At 42.1% G+C, this 15,858-nt stretch overlaps 1 protein-coding gene across 10 annotated transcripts in view; it reads left to right on the top strand.

The window, feature by feature from the left end:
• ZNF609 (zinc finger protein 609) overlaps positions 1-15,858 on the top strand; it is a 227,329-nt gene continuing 211,471 nt past the window's right edge. For 8 of the 10 annotated variants that reach the window (XR_003795799.1, XR_003795803.1, XR_003795804.1 and 5 more), the window contains exon 1: positions 1,919-2,018. The gene's annotated coding sequence lies outside the window, so the exon portion shown is untranslated. Of the gene's footprint in view, positions 1,517-1,910; positions 2,019-10,636; positions 10,718-15,858 lie in introns of those variants that run through there. The other 2 variants (XR_003795800.1, XR_003795802.1) reach the window with 2 other exon arrangements.

The raw sequence follows: 15,858 nt of genomic DNA on the forward strand, positions 1-15,858 counted from the left end.
ATAGTCTTCTTTTGATTATTTTTCAGCCATCCAAAAATGTAAAAGCCATTCTTATTCTTAGTTCATGGGACATACCAAAACAGGCACTGCACCTGATTTGACCTGTGGGCCATATTTTGCCAAACCCTGGTCTAGACGAATAAGAAGTCAAAGCTTAAGATTCTTTTACTGTATAGGACATCAATTGCTTGAAAATTTTTAATGGTTCTTCTAGGCTTGAAAAATTTCTGTCTAAAAATTGAAGTTCACTGTAGGAATGTGTGCTTTGTTCCCCATTTTTGCAGTCCAGTCTTTTTCAGTGGTAGAGTCATGCTCTTCAGTAGAAGATGACTACTCAAGTGTTAACCTTTAATTCATACCTAAGTCTCTAAACCCTTCTCTTTGTCTACCTGCAAGTAGCTGAATCCTCGCTTGTAACATCGTCCAGTACAGATTAGAGGTCTTCTGTCACCTGGGGTCAGTTTTGTCAGGTCCTAGAACAAACTGAATATGGGTGGATCAAGGGGAGATTATTTTTCCTAGGCCAGATAGGCTTAGTGTTCATCTTTAGCCATCACCCCCTGACACACACACACACACACACACACACACACACACACACACGCACACACACACCTTTTGCATGTGTATTTGGAGATATAAAGGGATTTTATGACCTGGCTGTATCCCCAAGTCACATACTCTCTTGAGTGGCACTGTTGCAGGATGCCTCAGGGTAAGGGAAAGGAAAGATAAAAACTGCAGAGCTGGGAATTCCCTGGTGGTTCAGTGGTTAGGACTCTGCACTTCCACTGCAGGGGGCACAGGTTTGATCCCTGGTCAGGAAACTAAGATCACACATGCTGCGCAGCCAAAAAAACCCTGCAGAGCTAAGATGGTCAAGGACATAATTGAGGCTAAGACTTGAGAATTAAGATAAATTTCTTTTCGCAAGGGAAGGGGGTGGACGTTTTAGGGAAGAGGTGGTAAAAAGTATGATAAGTTTCTTGAGTGAGAGGTGAGTGGGAGGGTTCACTTAAACAAGGACAGGATGCCTACTAGATAGAGTGCTGGGCAATCAGATGGAATAGCAGATAAGATAAAAGTTACAATAGTTGGAATGGTGGGTTGGAAAAGAACCGTAGGACTTTTAGATAATAAAAGGCAACAGGATTTGGTGATATGGGGTGGTGAGGTGAAAAGTGATATTAGAAGGATTAGAAATGGGTACTTTTAGGAGGAAAACTAGTGGTAATCCTGCAAAAGAAATTGGAGAACAAAGGATAAAAAATTAGGGGATTGATACTTTGCTGAACCAAGGGATGAAATGGGTGAAACACGATGAGCTGTGTTTGTGGATGTTCACGTTCCGACCGCTTGTGACCCTTTCCTCTCCCCACGGTTGGACACCTACAGAATTGATGTCTTCCGCATTTAAGGTATGATACTTCCCCAGAGACCTCTCTGCGAGGAAGTCTGGTCCAGCGAGAGTTCTTTCCACGAGGAGAGAGCGTTAGGTTCGAGCTCTTCAATCCAGGTTTCTTCGAGTTTATCTCTGTTTTAACCGGCTCGCCGGGTTTTCCAGCATTCCCAGAGCTCCAAGTCTCTAATCCGGGCTCCGAGTCTCTAATCCGGGCTCCGTGTGACCGCGCGTTCCGAGACCCAGGATTTGGTTCGTCCATCCAGGTTCCGGGTTTCCCCTGCGCTCTACCGCTCCAGACTGCACACCAGCCCGGGATCCGGATCCGAGGGCCCGGTAGTCCAGTGTCCGGGTCTTGCGGGCGGCCCTGGTTGTCCCGGATCGCGGCGGCGGCGGCGGCGGTGGCGGCGGCGGAGGGACCCGCGGCCCCGGACACAGCGGCACCGGCGGGCGGGGCGGAGCGGCGCGAGGAGGGGGCGGAGAGCCGGAGACGAGGCGGGGTGGGGTGGGGGGGGAGGGGCCGCGGGAACGGATGGCGGCCTGGGCCCCGTAGCAGCGGCGGCTCGACGGCCCGGGGCCCGGGCGGGCGGAGGTGGCGGCTCCCGGGACCGGCCGCGCGGTGAGTCCGGAGCTTTGTGTGGAGCCGGGGTTGGGGGAGGAAAGAGGCGGCGGCGCCGAGGGGGCCAGGGGTAGCGGCGCCTGACAGAGGAAGTGGGGGTTGCGAGGCCGGGGCGGAGCGAGGGGGAAGGTGTGTATGGCGCGGGTGGTGGGGGTGTCGTTGCGCGGGTGGGGGAGGGGGCGTCGAGGGGCGCGGGGTGAAGTTCAAAGCGCGGCCAGGGCCGGTTCCGGCTGAGGGTAGGGATGCCCGAGAGGGGATTAGGGTCTGGCCAGGTTGTGGGGACAGGCCAGAGAGTTTCAAAGGCGAGTCTGGGTATCTTGAGGGGGCCCAGGGCGACTGGAGCTAGTCAGAGAGTTAGGGGGGTTCAGGGCGAGGGTCTGGGAGCAGGACGTGTGCGCAGCCCAGGAGGGGGGAGCAAGGTGGCCGGGAGTGTGCAGTAAGTAGGTTGTGGGTGTGTACTCCTTCCAGTCTTCAGGTCACATTTACTCCTGTCCTTTTCTTCAAGATGGAGGGATTCCTGGGCCTGGCCTTAACTGCTATCCTAGTACCCCCGGGAGGGTTTGTGACCCTGTCCTGTTTGGAAAACCCATGCTGCCCTCTTTTCCCTTTATGTGTAATTACGGTTGGATCATCTCTGTGCTTTGCTCAGATTCTCCTTCCTCCCTCTGGGGTTGAGGAGGAGGAGACACATCTGACCAATTAATGTGTGTTTGTGAAACAGGCAGCAGCAAACAGTCATTTCAGGTTCTAGGAATTAGGCTCACACAGGGTGGAGAGATCAGAGCCCTTCAGGGGGAATATTTCTGAACAAATCACAGACGATTAAATTCTCTAAGAAACAGCTTCCAATCTAAATGAGAGTGGGAAAGACGGGGAAGAAGGCCTGTCTGTTTCCAGCCATGTGTCCAGAGCCCTAGGGGTTGAGGAGAGTCCTCAATCCCCTACAGGCCTCTCTTTTCTGTATGAGGCTTTGCTCCGCAGCCTTGAGTTAATTTCACCCCTGCTGCTTTGTCTTGGGGGAGGGAGTGCTGGTTTAGGCTGTTGTGAGGAGATGACTGTTCTGCTGCCACACACAATAGTCGTGTCATTTTATCGGGACTGCTACCCCAGGGCTGAGAACTGCTGCTGCAGAGATAAACCGGTCCCTCTCACCCGCCTATTGTGTACACAGTGAAGGTCATAGGTTCAAGTCTTGTCTGAGAGCTTTGGATATGCTCCATCTCCCAGGCTCCTCAGTGCCATTTTCTTCCTTTTCCAGACTGGGGCTTGCCATTGGAGGAGGCCAGACAGAAAGGCTCTTCTTTTTGAGTGAGGAACAATGCAGAGCTCATTGGCACACATTTTTCAGAAGAATAGGGAATGCCAGCCATGTTGTGCCTGCCTCTTTGGCTAGTCTGTACTAAGTTGAGGAGGAAGAGTGGCTGGGAGGCCCAACCCTGATGTTTGTGTCAGACTTTTAAGGAAGAAGACTCCAAGGGGAGGGTTTTACTCTTGTTTGAGCCAGCATATTTAATCCTTTTTATAGAGATGGGACACACACAAAGATTGTTTATTCGTTTAGGAATACCGCTAAAAACCTGTGCAGGGTTAAGATAGGGAGTCAAGGACCAAGTACCTTTTTAATGGTGACTTCCTGGTCAGAATAATTGCACAACAAAAAAGCCACAGAATTTGCCTATCTGGGCAAGGGCTGGGGAAACGAAACAACTTTCCTTTTTATCTTCATTTTAATTCTGATGAAAGGAGGTGACTTGTTCATTGTGTAGAAAATCCATGTGTGCTTCTGTGTTAGGGAGAAGTTTGCCAAAGAGATGAACATAAAAAAAAAAAAATCATGTGAGATCTTGGGAGTTACTAATGAGAGAAGGATGAGAACAAGCTAGAAGGAACCCTGTCCTTGCATTTACCTCATAGAAGTGCCCAAATAGCATTTAGGTACTGTTAGTTGGGTAAAGAATTATTGGGGGCTAGAAATGAGGTTTTCCTTTAGGACATTAAAGAAAACTTTTCTTTGAACAGAGATTAGAAATCAAGCTCATTGTGGGAGGACAGTTGTACACAATATACACTGTACACAATAGCCAACCATTTCCTATAGAGTGTTGTTGAAGAGGAACTTTAGCCTTTGGTTGTGGTAAAGGTCTTTCTGAGGCCTTAAGTCTGACCACGTTGCCTCCCTTTTCTCTTTCAATGAGTTTCTTAAAAATGATGGCTTGCCACTTAGGTGTTGGGCTTTGTTAGGAGGGAACAGGTTGTTCTGACCTTTATGTTTCTTGATGACAGAACTGTCTTAAGGTCTTACTAGAGGTGTTGCCTGTCTTTAGACTGTTTCCAACTATATGTCCTAGGTCTCTGAGTGAAGTCTCAGCTAAACTGAGTCCAAAGCTTTTTGCTCTTGGGCTGTTGGCATTCATTTCTTAATCCTGTCAGGTGACAGTGAAGGCAGAAGCCTCAGATTAAATTTGCCCTGATTAGATTTAGTGGTTTCAGAACTGGGCCCTTGCCACAAGGAGTCTTATAAGTCTTCTGACTGTGACCGTATTTCAGAGAGCACTTTGGATTTTTTTCCCCCAGCTTCTTGTTAGAAAATGTTTCCTTGTGAGAGGTCTAGATAGCTGGACAGATTATTGCTTATTTTGTGTGAGGATATGGAAGCATAATTTTGGCTCCTGGTAGTAATTATGCTGCAATTAACATATAGCAACTAAATGACTGGAACAGGATAATTTGTTGAGGGGTTTACTGATTGCTTTGTCAAGTGGAAGTGCCACTCCTTACTTATTTGACTCAGAACACTACTGCCTGGGCTCAGCCGTGGAGACTTAATAAGTACAGGAATGATGTGTGGTCTCTAGAAGTTCACACTCTGTTTTCTCTCTCATCACTGCCAGGTACTATAGAACCTTCTAGTGCCACTTTCTCCTGCTCCATAGGTAGCTAAGCAATTGTTATTTCCCTTGTGGAAACTGGTCATGGATGGGAATACTGCCAGACAGATGGGGCCACTCTGAGATGAGGCAGCCTTATGTTGTGCAGCAAATTTTCTTTTAAGCAGCTGAATTCTCTCTTCTGCCTGATTTTTAAATATCAGATTCCTTTAAAAAAAAAAACAACCCTGCAAAATACAAAATCACGTAGTGTATTAAATATGCCTTTGTGATATCTCACAAAAGTTGGCTATGACAGACAAAACGAAGAGAGGCGATGCTGATTGGCAGGTTCAGGGCCCACTAAGTGTCAGTGAAGGACTGTTTTCACTAAGGAACAGGTAATTCACCAAAGCACCTGCCTAGCTGGGCATGTGGAATTGGCAGCAGCTGTGCAGTTGCAGAGGGATTATTGAGCAGGTGGTTAAAGAATCACATGCCACAGTGACAAGAAAATACTTGGTCTTCTGTGGTTTAGGTTCAGTTCATATGTGTGAAATTCTTCTTTGTTTCACGTTTCTTAATGCCTGATACTGGTTTGTTAGTGAGATGATAATGGAATAGAGAAAAGAGATTCTTCCTTTTCTCTGTGTTTCTTTTAAATTACTGAGTAGCTTGCCTTAGATATGGTCCTAGACGGCCCTATTACATTTCTGTGAGTTCTGGCTTTATGCCCTATGAATGGGAAGGGAATAATAGTAATTCAGTGTTTCTAGCACTTGTTTATTAGGGGGATAGGGAAGGAGAAAATTCTTTGCTTTTAGGGTAGTGAAAAGGATTTAGCTGCTGGGAGGATACCCAGGTGCAAAGGATGTAATTGACTTTTTGTGTTAAGTCTACCTGACATATCTTACTCAAGACTTTCACTTGTGTTTTTATTTTATGAATGTAATTCTCCACATGAAGTTTGCACCTCTTCTGTTGTTTGTTTTATTCCATTTTTAGTTTCTCCCAGCACCTTTATAACTCTTTTTTTTCTGGCTTTGAGATTAACATCACTGCTAGAATCAAGTCATCATCAGAGGGCCAAATCATGCTAAGGAAGTATCTCAACTAAATGTTTATCTTAAAAACAAGTATAGCATTTCCTGTAACTTGGAGGAGGACTTTCTATTTTGAGGTTTTCTGCAAATTCCCAGATTTTCCTTCTAGGTTATCATCATCTTCTGTTAATATCATTTTATTTTTCTTTCACATGATCATGCCACTATAGTAGGCAGTGGCGTAGAGCCTAAAATTTATAAACAAGCATCTTGGTGTTTATTTTGTGACTTCTTTAGTGTCCTCCAGTGATTTTCTGTGTTGGGCTGACAAGCTGTGTGCTTGAAACACACGCAGGCACACACATACACACAATCTAATTGAATTCACAGGGTATTAATTAACAGTTGATTGACAGCAAAGAAGTGACTTTAAATGTTTTGGAGTTCAGAAATCCCTTTTCCAAGTGAAGTGAAGGCTCTGATCTGTCAGAGAGATTGAGACAGAGATTTAGGTAGATGGCTGGCTGTCTGGATGGATAGATAGATTGAGTTTTTTGATTGATTTAGGGAAAAGGGAGGCAAACAGTGTGACTGAGGCCAGGGCCAGTGGACCACTACAGAGACAGGGACATTTGCAAGAATCTGTTTAAACCTAGTTTGCAACCTAGCTTTAAGTAGGAGCCTAGCAGTCATTTGTATAATATTCACTTCTGGGAAAAAATATAAACTTCTTTATTTCCCCATATGAAGCCATCACAGCTATTTGTTTTAAACTGTTCACAAACCACCATGTATTTTCCTAGCATTCTCAGTAGTTTGCTTCCTCATGTTTTTTCCCCTCCCCCTTCTCCCATCCACATTCTCTGCTCTGAAGACTTCCCTAGCAGCCTGGAAACACTCTAATTACTGTAGCTATTATAGTCACAACCCAGATCTTCCACCTCCTTCCCACTCACCCCTTTCTATCTTCCTTCCCCCTCCCCTTGCTCTAGCAGCAGGAGTTGAACTGCAGTCTCATGAGCACAGTCAGATCTATGAATGAGCTTTATATCTTGTCAAGGCAGAACTCCAGATCCAGCAGGGCTGATTTTTCATGGTTCTCTTGCTGTTTGTTCTTGGATCAGAGTCCCAGAAATAAGAGATGGCAAATACCTATTAGGTCATATCTAATCCATCACTCAGGACCAAACCTGCGATCTTTCTCTTGTCTCTGTGAGAATTTTTTCCTTCTTTCTTTTGCAGGTGAGAGCTGTCTGATGCCAGGCAAGCTCTGAAACTGCCTTCTTTTTATTGTGCTCTCTGGTCATTAGTGTCAGGCCAGTGTTGCTCCCTTGGGTTTTTATTCTTATCCCATTTTCAGGATTACTTGCTCCCAGCAAAATCTCCACCCTCTTCAACTTCAGTCCTCTCTTCTTCTTTTTTTTTTTTTTTAATTAATTAATTTATTTATTTTTGGCTGAGTTGGGTCTTTGTTGCCGTGCGGGGCTTCTCATTGCGGTGGCTTCTCGTTGCGGAGCACGGGCTCTAGGCACGCGGGCTTCGGTAGTCGCAGCACGCGGGCTCAGTAGTTGTGGCTCCCGGGCTCTAGAGTGCAGGCTCAGTAGTTGTGGCGCACACGCTTAGTTGCCCCGCGGCATGTGGGATCCTCCTGGACCAGGGCTCAGACCCGTGTCCCCTGCATAGGCAGGCAGACTCTTAACCACTGCACCCAGGGAAGCCCCCAGTCCTCTCCTCTTGATTGTTGGCACCACGTTTGTGGGTTCCTTTTGTACCATCAAGTTATCTATGCCAGAAGTTACCACTTTTCAGTCCTTTGCCACAAGAGTCAGTGTGGCATTCTCTTAAGGAGTTGCATTTGATGGAGCACAGGACACAAATCCGAGCAGGTGGTAATTAATAAAATGGCTCAGAAAATATGTGCGAGGTTGTGCCCTTAAGAAACCCTGTACTGTATGAACAAATGCTCCTTCTTTCTGTTTGAATTGGGGTACTTCCTATTCTAACCCTTTGTTCTTTTTAGATGGATGAATTTTATTTTTGTGTGGCTTAGTTACAGTTAGTTATTTTCTGATTTAGTAGTGTAAAATGTTTATTTGCTAATATAGCTTTTCAAAGCATAGAGGAAAAAGCATAGAATTGCTAGTCATAAAACCCAGATCCTGATCACTGTTTTGCCTCTGACTAGCCATGACTTGTGCTAGTCACTCCTATGTTTTCATTTTCCTTATCTGTAAAGTGAGCATATTAGACATGATCATCTCTAAAGGTTCCATATAGTGTTGAATTTTATGCTATCAAGATTATGATGAAAGAATGGGACAAAAATGGTTGATGGTTGACATAAGTGGGCAGTTTTTTATTATTGTGTCAGTATTCAGAAGGGCAAATAAGTGCAGCCTTAGTTCCTGGGGGCTTGACTCTCACTCCTCTGATATGTTTATAAAGTTTATGCTGTGCCTTTTTTTTTTAATGAAGTTATCTTCTTTTGGAGAGTCTTGTACCTTCATTCTGCAGGTTCACCAGTTTGTCAAATATACCTTTTTCTAGCCTTCTCAAGCCATAGGAGTGGGGATCAGAAAGCTGTACAAAAAGAACCTCAGCTTGGGAGAAAGAAATCAAACCTGAAAGGATTTGCCTGATATCATTAAGAAGTAATTTTGTGTATTCAGTCAGTAATCTAAGATCTTTAAATCTCTTATATCTGAAATCTTGAGCCAAGGGACTGATTTTGGAGGTGGGTTGGGCATTTTTCCATTTTTGTCCAGTTAGTAGAAAACCTACTTTGAATTAACTTCTTGGGATTGAATAAGAGTTGCCCACTGTTTTGTTTACAAAATAAAAGTGTTATTTTTAATGATCAAAATGCAAAATCTGGCAGTTTGACCAACAAGGGGGATCTCTGAAATACCCCCTAAAAGGGACTGAGCAAATTAAAGTTGATGGGTGACTTTAGGAACTTTGAAATTGGTAGTACAGTTGACCCTTGAACAACACAGCAGTTGGGGCACCCCCCTCCCCCAGGGAAGTAAAAAATCCTCATATAACTTTACAGTTGGCCTTCCAGTATCCAAGGTTCCAACCAACTGCAGGTTGTGTAGTACTGTAGTACGTATTTATTGAAAATAATCCAGATATAAGTGGACCTAAATTACAGTTCAAACCCATGTTGTTCAAGGGTTAACTGTGATGTTAGAAAATCTTTGCTTTCAAGCAGTTTAAAGGAATAAAATTGTATAACCTAGTTGTTAATTCCCCAAGTTAGGATTTTTATCAGTATTTTCCAGTTAGTTTTTGGATTTGGAACTTCCAATAGCGGCTGTTTATTGAATGTTAAGAAGATGATGGTCTTTTAGTCTTTCTTTTTGGGGAATGTGTTTAACATGGCAAAATCACATGTTTAATCTACCTTTGAACATTGGAAGAAGCATTCACTCTTCTTAAATTTGTACTTAAAACATCCATCTGTCTATAACAGAAAAATTCAGTGGGAGGAACTACTGTTTATTTTGGACTCATAAAAAGTCCTGGGAGTGTTTTGCTTTATTCCCAGCCATCTGTAGCACATTACTAATTTTCAGGTAATCTAAAGGTTATTTTGAGAAGTGTTCCACTTGCATGAGATTTTTTAAAGATTTGTATTAGAAATATAAGTGGCTTTTGTAGATAGATTTTTTTTTTTTTAAGTGTCAAGTGAAGGGTTTTGAATTGGGAAGTGACCAGTGCCATGCAACCCTAGGAAATCAAACCACACCATGATTGAAATCCAGGTCTGGCAGTTAGGCCACGTTGCCTGCTGGTACTGCATTGCATGCTGATACAACATTGCATGTTGGTACCTGTAGTTTCTTAGGCTGCAGTTCAGTATTCATAGAGTAAGGCAGCAGTGTCTGCTCTGTTCTATGTACAGAGTAAAGCCAGAGGGCTTTTGGTATGTTATCAGAGTGTTCCTAGTAACATTCCTAGGTAAGCACTTTGGGTTTGGTTAAGATGAACTTTTATTCATGTGAGCAGAAGTGAATGTTCAAGAATGTCCCTTGTAAACTTCAGTTACAAATTCTGAGGTTTGGTGTGAAACTCAGCAAGAATGGTATCAGAAATGGAACAATAGAGAAATTGGAATTGTGAGGCTCATGGGGTCTATGAATCTGAAAGGTATAGTGGGAAGGGGGAAATTTTTTTTCTACTTGGTATTTGCTTTTGAATGTACCTCCAGTCCATCATTTCTGAAACTTGCTTACCCTTTTCTCCCCTAAGCATTACAGTTCTTCCAGTTGCCGTGGCACAAAACTTTGGGTTCATATTTGGTTCTTTTTTTCTTCCTTACCACCTCATCTGATCATTCACCAAGTTTGAATCATTCTAGATACTTTATCATTTAGCTTCACCTTTTCACCTGACCTAGTTCAGGCCTTCATCTGTATATTATTGTAGTAACCTCATGGTTAATGCTTCTTTCTGTATTACATACTACTGCAATATTATTATAGTTTTTATTTATTTATTTAGTGAATACAGACATCCCTTGTCTTACTGTGCTTTGCGGATACTGCGTATTTTACAAATTAAAGGTTTGTGGCAAGCCTGTGTCGAGCAAGTCTATTGGCACCATTTTTCCAGCAACATTTGTTCACTTCATGTCTCTGTGTCACAATATTTCTCTAATTCTTACAATATTTTAAACTTTTTCATTATTATTATATTTGTTAAGGTGATCTGTGATCAGTGATCTTTGATGTTACTACTGTGACTTGCTGAAGGCTCAGATGATGGTTAGCATTTTAAAATTAAGGTATGTACATTATTTTTTAAGACATAATGCTATTGCACACTTAATAGACTACAGTATATAATAAACATAACTTTTACATACACTGGGAAACCAAAAAATTTGTGTGACTTGCTTTACTGTGATATTTGCTTTATTGTGGTGGTCTGGAACCGAACCTGTAATATCCCCAAGGTATGCCTGTATTTATTGAGCACTTATGTGCCAGGCTAGACATCATCTCTGTCCTTTCTGGACTTACACATCTAGTTGAGGAAACTAGCAATCATTTAACGAATGTATGATTATGAGCTGAAGTGCTTTGAAAGGAAAGAATTTGTTTCTAGAAGAATATGTAGCAAGGAATCCCAGTGTAGACTTTTAATTAATTAATTTATTTATTTATTTTTGGCTGTGTTGGGTCTTCGTTTCTGTGCAAGGGCTTTCTCTAGTTGCAGTGAGTGGGGGCCCCTCTTCATCGCGGTGCACAGGCCTCTCACTGTCGCGGCCTCTCTTGTTGCGGAGTACAGGATCCAGATGTGCAGGCTCAGTAGTTGTGGCTCACGGGCCTAGTTGCTCCGCGGCATGTGGGATCTTCCCAGACCAGGGCTTGAACCCGTGTCCCCCGCATTGGCAGGCAGACTCTCAACCACTGCGCCACCAGGGAAGCCCCCAGTGTAGACTTTTAAAAACACAGTTCTGATTATTTCACTTCTTGCTGAAAACTTTTAAGGACTCCTTACTGCCTATATAGGCCAGCACTCAAGATCCTCTATGATCTGACCAACCCTAGCCTTCAGTCTTACTTCTTTCTTTTTCCAGCCATTCCTTCCGCTTACCCTGCATTTTTCAGTCTCAACACCTTAGTTTTTTTCTTTTCTTTTTTGTTGGAATGCCCTTCCCTGCTCCAAGGCATTCAGCTTTAAATCTGATCCTTCCTTCAACCTACCAAAAAATTTCATCTCCTTCCTGAAGACTTTCTTAACTTTCGTCTTCCCACCCGTCTATATCTCCAGAATTGATTTTGTATTCCTCTGTATCTCTTTAACTCTTTGCTAGGATCTCTGTTATAGCACTGTATCACACCTTGACTTTAATCATATGTGAATATATTTTTTTCCCTACCTTATTCTAAACTCCTAAGAGACCTGAGTCTCCTGTTTCCCATGGCTTCCACCCCAGTGCTTTGAATATAACTTTATGTGTAATGCTTGCTGAATTGAATTGGAATTTGATTTTTGAAAACAGAAACTTCTTGTGATTTTTTTTTTCAGACCTTCTTTTATGTTAAGGTAACTTGCATTTAACACATTTTATCCCAAACTGAATAACCTAGGAACAAGGCACGGACTGTGAAAGCCTTTAGAATTCCTTCAGACTCAAGGACAAGTATTTGTGCCCTTTAGTGCCTGCAGCAGTACTGTGGTTCCATATATCCTAGCTGATGGAAGACTTGAGGGGAAGGGGAGAGGTAGTACATGGCAGACAGAAGCAATGTAGGTCAGTCACAGGAACCAGACTGATTCTGTTAGAGGAATATAGGCATGGTTGGGCCCTCTGGGTATTGTTGACCTCCAAGAGGTCTTTTTAGTTTTTCTTATTTACTTCCTTCGTTCCATAAATATTTATTGGATTCCTGCTATATGTGAGGTCCTGTCCTAGCGTCTTAGGATCTATCAGTGAACAAAATAGACAAATCCCAACCCCATGGATCTTGTCTTTTAACAAAAGGAAATATAAATAACGATAATAAATAATTATATAGTGTAAAGAGGGTGATAAATAATGTGGGAAAAAATAGAACAGAGTAAGGGAGATTAGGAGTATGCAGGGAGGATAGGTGGGGGAGGTAGGAAGGTTGCAGCTTTTTTTTTTTTTTTTTTGTGGACACGCAGGCTCAGCGGCCATGGCTCACGGGCCCAGCCTGCGACATGTGGGATCTTCCTGGACCGGGGCACAAACCCGTGTCCCCTGCATTGGCAGGCGGACTCTCAACCACTGCGCCACCAGGGAAGCCCTAGGTTGCAGCTTTAAATAAGATGGTCAGAGTAGACATCTTTGAGAATTGTGATGCTAGTATGTTACTGGTTTGTTAGGCACTTCCCTGAGGGTGCTAAATACTCTTCTGCCCCGAAGAGAGATAGAGGCACTGTCTGCAGTTGTTCCAAAGGGTCTAGCTGACAGTGAGGCGGAAAAATGTTCTTTTTTCTTGGCTGCTTCCCTGGCTGGCATTCCTGGAAGTTAATCATGGTGAAAACTGCAGTCATGTCTGGAAGACACCAAGGGTAGAACTGGAGGCCTTGTAGCCAGTTCCCTGAGGAGTGGGATTTACTCTTCTGTTGATTGGCCCTTGGGTGCCTAGAGTAATGGATGAGTTAGACCTCTGAGTTTTCTCCTTCCTCAGCGGGAAAAGCCCATTATCATGACCTTCCCTCTTCTAGTGAGACCTCAGCAACTTTGTTTGGGGTAGCTCATTAAAAATAAGTTTTAAGGGACTGTACACTTTGCTCTCAGCCTAAAAATTGAATTTTAAGGTTTGTCGTATTTCGACTTCCTCTCAATGCATAGCTAGCTAGCTGTGTTCTGGAAGTCTCTGTACCTAATTCATTAGCCTGAGGATGAAGATGTCTTATGATGTCTAGATGCTCTCTTGTTTGACTTGTGTTTTGTAAATTTTCTTATAGTTTCCTTGCTTGCTCTTTACTAACCCTTCTACTACTTCATTATTTTTCCTGTTGCCTCTTCCCTTTTTCTTTACATTAAGCTGATAGGAAACAGAAATCCCTTAGGCCGTTTTGGTAATTGGCTCCAAGCTAAAATTCCTACCTAATGTATGAGAGATGTCTTATTTCCGTCCTTGGGTTGTGTAGAATGCAGCTTATGGACATCAAGCTCTCAGCACGTTTGTTATGTTGTATGCTATTTGAGGTAGCTGAGAGGTGCAGGATACCTGTACGCTCTATTTCTAGTTATTTATATCATCATCTTGTGCAGGTGCAGTGCACAACGAGACCTATTTGCCATTCTGAAAAAATGTGCTATTTTGATATAAAATTTTAGAATAAAGGTTCTCGATGAACTTGGGGTCGATGCTAAGAAACATCTGTTAACTTTTAGGCAGATATGGTTCTAATGTTAGGTGAGCCTCTGGGCAGATTTCACATTGCTTTTCTTTGTCAGGATTTGCTGCATATCAGACTTGAAGTCATACTTCCTCACCACATACACTCAAGTGGTACAATAACATATTACCGATATTATGAACTTTAAAACCAGTGTCTGTTAATTCAAGTGTGTGTTGTTTTTTTCCTCTAGTGGTTAAAAGGGTTTCAGTTTAACTGACCAAGTTGTTTGCTTTATTAGTAAAAATGCTTTAACGTTGCTTAGTTTGCTAGTGATAATTGCTTTTTTAGTAGTATTGTTTCTGTGGTTTGTATTAGTAGTCCCTTCTAGTCCTAACAGAGCTAGAAATCCTGGCAGTGTGGATTTCACATGAGTTCCATAACACTACCTGGCAAAGAGGGTAATGCAGGACAGTGTTTGGTAATATTCTTTTTCTTATGGAGCCTTCGTATAAGAAAGAAATTCAGTTTTAACAAGATTACATTGGGGTAGGTAATATAACAGTGACATTTTCTTCCAACAACAAGCCTATAATATATTTTACCTGAATTTGTGATCTGAAGCATTAGATTTGTTTTAAAGTGTTACATAAACATGATGAGTGCCATTTCTGTCATCTTCATATAATTTTTTTCCCTTCTCCTTTCTTGGTAGGCAAAATAATGATACAGTGGTTTAATTCACATCTCAGATACTTGATGGAAGGAAACTAATTGTTGAAATATGGTGCTGCTAGGCTCTGCACTTCATAGGAATGATACAGGTTGCAAGGGATTAAATTTTTATAAGGATCGAAATCCTTACTTAAATAAGAATGTCACAGCCCTAATCACAATAATGTGGCTGAGTTGAAACTGTTAAAGGAGATTGGAGAAGCTGCAGAATTAGGCCAGATAATAATAATGTGGGGTTTATTTACTTACACATAGATTAGTTAAATACTTTATTGACAGCAAATGTGAAGATGTGGTTTTGAGTAAGATAAACCACTTCACACAGTTGGCAGTTTTAGATCCCATAAAGCAAAGAAATAACCTGGATTTTGCTTTGAGGAACAAACAAGAATTGATAAACTTTTCTGTAGGTCAACACTATTTAATAGTAATCATAATCTTGATTAAGCTCAACATTCTTCAGGGAGAGCAGGAATAAAATCTATCATATGAGGATTCATTTTTAAGAAATTGAGCTGCAATCAAGTATGTACAGTAGGAAAAGTGGAAAGATTTTAAAAAACAACCCACCGGAAGTTTAAAGACTTAAAAGCCATTTTATTAGAAAGCAAGGGATCAAAAGGACTGTGCAAAACAGATGGTCACTTGGCATAGTCTCAGAGGTTGTGGAGAGGAGAAAAGCATCTTTTAAAAAAATTTTTAAACATTTTCAATCAAGACCAAAGAAGCCCACGAAGTGATGGTGGTTAGTCACACGTGCTGCCTAGAAATTAGGTGAAAGAAAAAAAGATGAATTAGTTAAGCTCTTTGCTCAACTGATGGTAAGAGTTTATGTTTGTTTTTGCTTTTTTAAGAAGACATGTTAAAAATGGAAAGGCAACTAGAAAATTGTAAGACTGCTTGATTATGATGTGAAAGATCCATTCAGGGATGAAGACGTTGGAGAATTTCCACTTCTGTTTTTCCCGCTTCCCAAGCAGTTTAAAGCTTCTGGTCAAATGATGATAAATGCTTAACTTAAAAAAAAAATTAGGGCACGAATTAATCTTTTTTAATGCATAGAAAGCACAGAAAAATGTACAGAAGTCCCTGGAGTTATCCCAGAAATGGTAATATTTATTTAGTCTTTCCAATACATTTTTTTCCTAGCTACCTAGGCTTTTCTTGATCATATCAGTAAATTTGATGAGATTAAACCTATCTACCCAAGAATTGAGAAAGAATTCAAGGATAAACTGTAACTCTTAGTGAAAGTATATCACTTCATGTTTTAAGTGGCATGGTCATTACACTAAGGGACTAGTGTAGATATGTGGTTCTGTCCGTAGAAGGGTTTGGAGGTGGAGGGAATAAAATCTATATTAGAAA

Source organism: Monodon monoceros, unplaced genomic scaffold (assembly GCF_005190385.1).
Source record: "Monodon monoceros isolate NGI ecotype Baffin Bay Population unplaced genomic scaffold, NGI_Narwhal_1 Super_Scaffold_21, whole genome shotgun sequence".
NCBI classification, from domain to species: domain Eukaryota; kingdom Metazoa; phylum Chordata; class Mammalia; order Artiodactyla; family Monodontidae; genus Monodon; species Monodon monoceros.